Below are 6,630 nucleotides of genomic sequence, written 5' to 3'. Positions count from 1 at the left end.
CGTGTCTGCATCATGCCCCTCTTTGCATGTAAACATAAAATGTTTTCATACAAAGAAGTAGACAACGAGACCAAATTTTGACCCAACCATTATTCAAAGAAAGAAACAGAAGAAAGAAGAGTAACCGATACTTGACTTAGGACATCCTACCTACCCAAGATATGAAGGAATCAATTGACACGTCTCTCCAAGGATTGGAAGAACATGGACTATACCGAGTTGGAGAGTCGAGTGAGGTCCCGTCGAGGTTCCAGCTCGCGGCTCTGTTATTACATCAAAATGAAAATTACAAGTTAAAATATAAATAAAATTGCAAAACTCCTATCTATGCAGTTTATTTTAGACTCTTCACTTGAGTTTCATCACCCTATTCTTCAAGCGGGCTCCTGCCTTGCAATTTTATCAATCTATTGACTTTTACTTTTTCACCTTGCTGCTTGACTTTCAACTTCTTTACCTTATTGCTTGACTTTTCTTCATTCGTCGTGTTCTTCAGGCGAGCTCTTGACAAATGAAAACTGACCAGGAAGTGCATCTCCCAACAAATGCCACTTGAATATCCCAAGGAAATATGTCTCCTTACAAATGCTTGAATTACCCAAACAAGGAAGTGCATCTCCCTAGAAATATTGCTGGAATTTCCCACACAAGGAAGTGCATCTCCTTACAAATACTACTTGAATTACCAAACAAGGAAGTGCGTCTCCTTATCAATGTTGCTTGAATTACCCAGATAAGGAAGTGAATCTCCTTACAAATGTTGTGTGAATTACCAAACAAGGAAGTGCATCTCCTCACTAATGCCGCTTGAATTACCAAAACAAGAAAGTGCATCTCCTTACCAATGCCGCTTGAATTACCTAAACAAGGAAATGCATCTCCTTTGAAAGTGCGTCTCCTTATAATACTTCTTGAATTACCAAACAAAGAAGTGCATCTCCTTACCAATGCCGCTTGAATTACCAAAACAAGGAAGTGTGTCTCCTAACAAATGTCTCTTGAATTACCCAAACAAGGAAATATGTCTCCTTACCAATGCCGCTTGAATTAAACAAACAAGGAAATGCGTCTCCTCATAAATGCCGCTTGAATTACCCAAACAAGGAAGTGTGTCTCCTTACCAATGTTGCTTGAATTATCAAATCAAGGAAGTACATCTCCTCATAAATGTCACTTGAATTGTCCAAATAAGGAATTGCATCTCCTCACAAATGCTGCTTAAATTGCCCAAACAGGGAAGTACGTCTCCTCACCAATGTCGCTTGAATTACCCAAAAAATAAAGTGCATATCCTCATAAATGTCACTTGAATTATCCAAATAAGGAAGTGCGTCTCCTCACAAATGCTGCTTGAATTGCCCAAACAGGGAAGTGCATCTCCTTACAAATGTCACTCGAATTACCAAAATAACGAAGTGTGTTTCCTAGAGATATTGGATTATGAGTTTTACTATAGCTTTGAATACCAAATCTGTGCAGCAACATTACCTCTTGCATTTTTAGAAGTGAGAATATTACGGCCTTTGATGTTTAGGCTTTGAAAGCCTTGATTCGAAGGTAGCATGTGTTCCTGTTTCATATAAGGAAAACTTGTTAGTCTAAAAACATGGTGGCTGGTTTGTGGCTTTGGCTTTCGTGGAAATCGCTCTTGCCCCTATCATATTTAATCTTTCTTTCAACCATTAGCATGTGTCACTGACTTGCTGCATCATTGACCCGAACTCAGATTATTAAGAGTGACTCTGAAACAGATACAGTATCTCAGCTTTTTCGTGCTTCTCAGTTAAACCCTTTGGACCTTTGTATTTCCATGAGTTCCCAGACTTTTCGGTTGACAAAAAATTTTGCATGCCTTATTGTGGCTCACAACCATGTCTCTTTCATGGGTTGGCCCTTTGTCTTGCTTTGCGCAATTGAAGAAGCTGGTAGCCAATTTTGCAATCTTTTTTCACTTGTTTTGACATGGACTTGACTCAAAGACAAGAGAAAAAAAATGAAAATTATTTTATTTGGACAACTGACTAAAGAAAGTAAAATAAAGATAAAGAGAAGAAAGAAAAGACAATGAATGTCCCCATTTGAAATAAAGAAATGGAATTTTTTTCTAAAATGACAATCAACTCTAATGATTATGTCATGCATTTTGGATTAATCTGCCTAATCTTTCCATCCACACCTTCTACCAGTTGTTGTTAAGTTAACGATCTTAAAACTAAGTTGCTTCCTTAAGTTAATTGCATTTAAGACCTCATTCGGCTAGTGACACCTTGAAGGATTTTCGCCAACAATCCTCTCTCATTTTTCTCTTAACTTACCATCACCTTACGATGCCTGTGAGGGTTTTCACTAATAAGGATCTCTCACTTTTACTTCTCTCTTGATTCCTTATTCTAAGGAAGACAAGTAGTTCCCTAAATGCATCCTCGTATCCATTGCATGTTTATCCTTAACATCCTCAAAGATTGATTTAAAGGCCATTCTTTGGTTGTAACTCGACTTTTGGATAGGCTTAGAAAGAAAGGATGGCATGGGGCCCAAACGACACTTGAAGTGGGATGAAACTTACAACTTTTGGAATCGACTCAAACAATGAGGACTAACTCATGCCCCAGTTCCTTTTGACTGGAAATTCTAAATTGTTTATTTGGTTGGACCAAGCCCAAAGTAGGGCAGCCTACGTATCCCATCCTTGAGAGAGGAGAATCAGGTCACGCGTAGTTCTGACAGCTTGTTCTTTTGCTTGATTCTTATTTCTTTTTCTTTTGTACACTCTTTTTCTCTTTGGGACTTTATTAACTTCATTTTTCTTGACACTCTTTTTTTAATTTTTGACATACTTTTTCTTATTATTTTTTGAAAATTTTTTGACACTATTCTTTTGCTCGACACCTTTCTTTTTTAGCTTTGTTGACTCTATCTTGATTCCAAAAGAGGGATATGAAAGAAATAGAACTAAAGTCAAATAGGATAAACAAAGGATGACACAATATTTAGATAGCAGAATGAAATGCCTTCGTTGTATCAATCCTTGAAAATACTAGTACATAGTATACAATGTGAAAGAACATGATAAACATCACTTATGTGTTTTACAACACTAAATTTCCCCGAACATGTGTGTCACCTCTTTTCTATACTTGTCAAACATACAACTCCACATTTGTTGTACATCCCTCACATTGAATGACTCATCATGATTTCATGGAGTTGATTTTCTTTCTGTTCCTCTTGATTGGATCACGCAGACACTGTTTGACCTAATTGGGCTATGTTTTTTAATTGATTTTTGAAAGAAGGCTTCAACTTGTCACCAAATGTCTCAACACTCTACCTATTTTCTCAGATGCTTTTCTAACCTTAGCCATCTGATTCCATGTTCAATGGTTCAATTAGACTTTAAGATCTGGCTGAAAATTCTGCAAGCATGTCATATCACTAGAGTCAACATAAATTGTACTGTATAAAGAAAACAAACAAGCAACATATATTTAAAATACAAAGGAAAAAGGACAATTCATTTAGTTGAAATAAAAGATAGAAGGGTTTGAACCTAAACGACAAAAGGACAAAACAAGATAGATCCCGAACTACAACCCTGAAATAATTCAAAAAATAGAAAAGAAAACAAAGCAAACTACTAGACCTATTTCTAGTAGGGAGAGGGGTGACTTATCAATTGCTCAGCCTGACAACTTAGCCATTGATTTGCATATCAGCATGACTAGAGCTTCCCCCACTCTCAATGTTCTGCACCATAATGGATTCATCTTGAATCATCTTTTCAATTTCTCTTTTCAAATCTCGACAATCTTCAATACTATGACCCTGAGCATAAGAATGATACTCACATCCTACATTAGGATCAAAATTTCTTGAACGCTGATTAAGAGTGCACCCAAGGAGAAAAGTGATTATGCCCCATTGTACCAATCTCTAAAATAAACTGTCATACGACTCTCTAATTGGTGTGAAGCTATTCCTCGATTTCTGCCTCATTTCATTATTTGGATTGGATCCAAAATCGGGCCTAGAAAGGCTATGATAGATTTGTAGAGTCGGAGGGTAACTTTGAGGAGTTGATGTAAGCCATTATGAGTAAGAAGGGAGTTAAACATATGGTTGTGTCTAGTATACTAGATATGGAGGTGGGGAAATGGAGTATAATGTATTTTGGGATAGATTATAGAGAGCTTAGGTATAAACTTGGGCCTGAGATTGACAGCAACGTCGACGTCGTCTTCTTGGATATGCCCGTTTCCCAACTACAATAACAATTGTAGATTTCTCATTCTTCTTCACTCCAGTTTCATTTAATTGATTGCAATATTGTCCCAAATGTTTCACGGATTCCTCCTGTCTGTCTTGCTCCTCAAATTTTGATATCTCAAGGCTTAGAGAAGGGTTAACACTTGAAGACATGCCCCAATTTTTGTATGAAACATCTTCTTTACTCGCAAGTCTTAGGGAACTTTTCACAGCATTTCTTGCACTTTTCATTTTTCCAACCATTTTCTCTGGCTCTTCTGGCACACTAGGCTTCTTGATAAGAAATTTTGGTAGTCCAGTTAGCATAAAAGTAGGCTTAGAAGTATAGTGATGATCACCAAGAGTATTGAACAAGGGTCCATTAGTAGCATGAGGAAGCACAACTGTTGGGCGGTTGGCCAATATAGAAGCCTCGGTAGGGGATTGAGCAATAAAATCACAGATGGCATGTGGTGTTGTGAATGAAGCAGGCTTATACTGAGGAGCTAGAGGAAAAATGATGGAAGTATTGTGATGTTTTTGGCTTGGAATGAATTCTGAGTCATGTTGTGGTGCATCAATAACAGTAGGGCACTGAATTTGCAATTTTGGTGAAAACTCGAGGTATTTGTAGGATCAATAGCGAGAAATGGAGGAGGAGACAACCCACTGGCCTAAGATTAATGCATTTCATTCATTTGTTGTCTTAGTCTCCTAATCTCTTGCTTTAAACTCTCATTTCCCTGACCCTTTGTTTGATCCATGGTGTCACTCTCTATATCCTTGTTGGACACAACTAACCCTTTGAATTTGGTGTGATGTGGAGGACCAGCCAGAATGCCACAAACCAACCACCTTAAACTAACTCAACAAAAAGCAACAAATGTGTTAGAGTTTAACACTTTTTCAAAACCTCTTTTACTTTTTTTTTTAAAAGATCACCGAACCCAAGAAGGGTGCCTACGTATCTCACTCCCGAGAGAGGAGAATCAGGTGTGCGTAGTTCGTGAAGTCTTGCCAAAATGACCAATCAAATTCTTTTCTTTTTCTTAAAACAAAGTGTCAAAAGAATTGACGAAAATCTTTTTTGCATTTTTAAGTTTAAATCCCTACACAAAATGAAACCTATGATTACCAAAGAAAAATCTTTTGAATTTTCAATTTTGCATTCGTACGTAAATAAAACTTGAAACTATTAAAGGAAAATCTTTTTAGAGTTTTCTCTTGAAGATGTATATGAAACACCTACTCTAAACGAAGTGTGAATAAAATATTTTTTGGATTTTTGAAATAAGATCAACCAAAAATGAAACCTACAACTATTAAGGAAAATCTTTTTCTACAGTTTTCTTTTTGAGACATCGTGAAACACCTACTCTAAATAAAGAGTAACAAAAATATTTTGAATTTTATAAATAAGATAACCCACAATAGGCTGCCTACGTATCTCACTCCTGAGAGAAGAGAATCAGGGGTGCGTAGTTCGTCCATATTGGACAATTAAGGATTATAGAACAAACAAAACCTTCACTTGAGAGACACGAGTACTCGATGAAAATAAAATCTTTTTGGGTTTTTAATATGACACTTCATACAAAAATGACACCAACAACCATGAAAGAAAAATCTTTTTGATATTTTTGATATGAAATATACAAAACTTCTACCATCTTTTTTCGAATTTTCCTTTTATAAAAAACTCCTATTTGAAAAAAATCTTTTTGAAATTTTCCAATTATGAATGCATGATAAAGGAACAAAAGGAAAATCTTTTTGATGTTTTTGAGAAAATGAGTGCAAAAGGTAAAAAATCTTTTTAAATTTTTGAATTGTGAAGAAAAAAATCAAAAGCCATAAAGAACTCTAAAAACTTACGAAACTCTCTCTTTTTTTTTTATCTTTTTGACTCACTTTTTTTTTTTCTCTTTTTTTCAACATTTTCTTGTCTACACACTTTACTTCTAACACATGCTTTCCCCTAATCGGTCGGTCAAATGACCACGTTACAATCAAAGATGCAACATTTAGCACGTAGGAATGCTTCAGAGGTGAGTCTCCTACAAAGAACCAAGTGGGTCCCGCTAGGTCTCAATGTGATGTAGATAAACATGACATAAAGGTAGACCTATATTGGGGTTTACTAACAAGGTCGTTCGGGGGAGCATATGGTCGATAGTGGCTGCTTTGCTTTCCACCCACTCCATACGTCTGACGGCTCCCCTTTCTAAAAATAAGGGTGACTCAACTAGAGTTTGTGTGCACGACGTGCACTCCAGGACTTGTTGCACATGATGCCAGACATAAAGCAGTAACACACAAGAGAAAAACTATAAACACATAGAACCTAAGCACTCAACAATGATAAAATAAACACAAAGAATAACA

The sequence above is a fragment of the Capsicum annuum genome, chromosome 3 (genome assembly GCF_002878395.1).
Source record: "Capsicum annuum cultivar UCD-10X-F1 chromosome 3, UCD10Xv1.1, whole genome shotgun sequence".
NCBI classification, from domain to species: Eukaryota; Viridiplantae; Streptophyta; class Magnoliopsida; order Solanales; family Solanaceae; genus Capsicum; species Capsicum annuum.
This window is presented reverse-complemented; position numbering follows the sequence as displayed.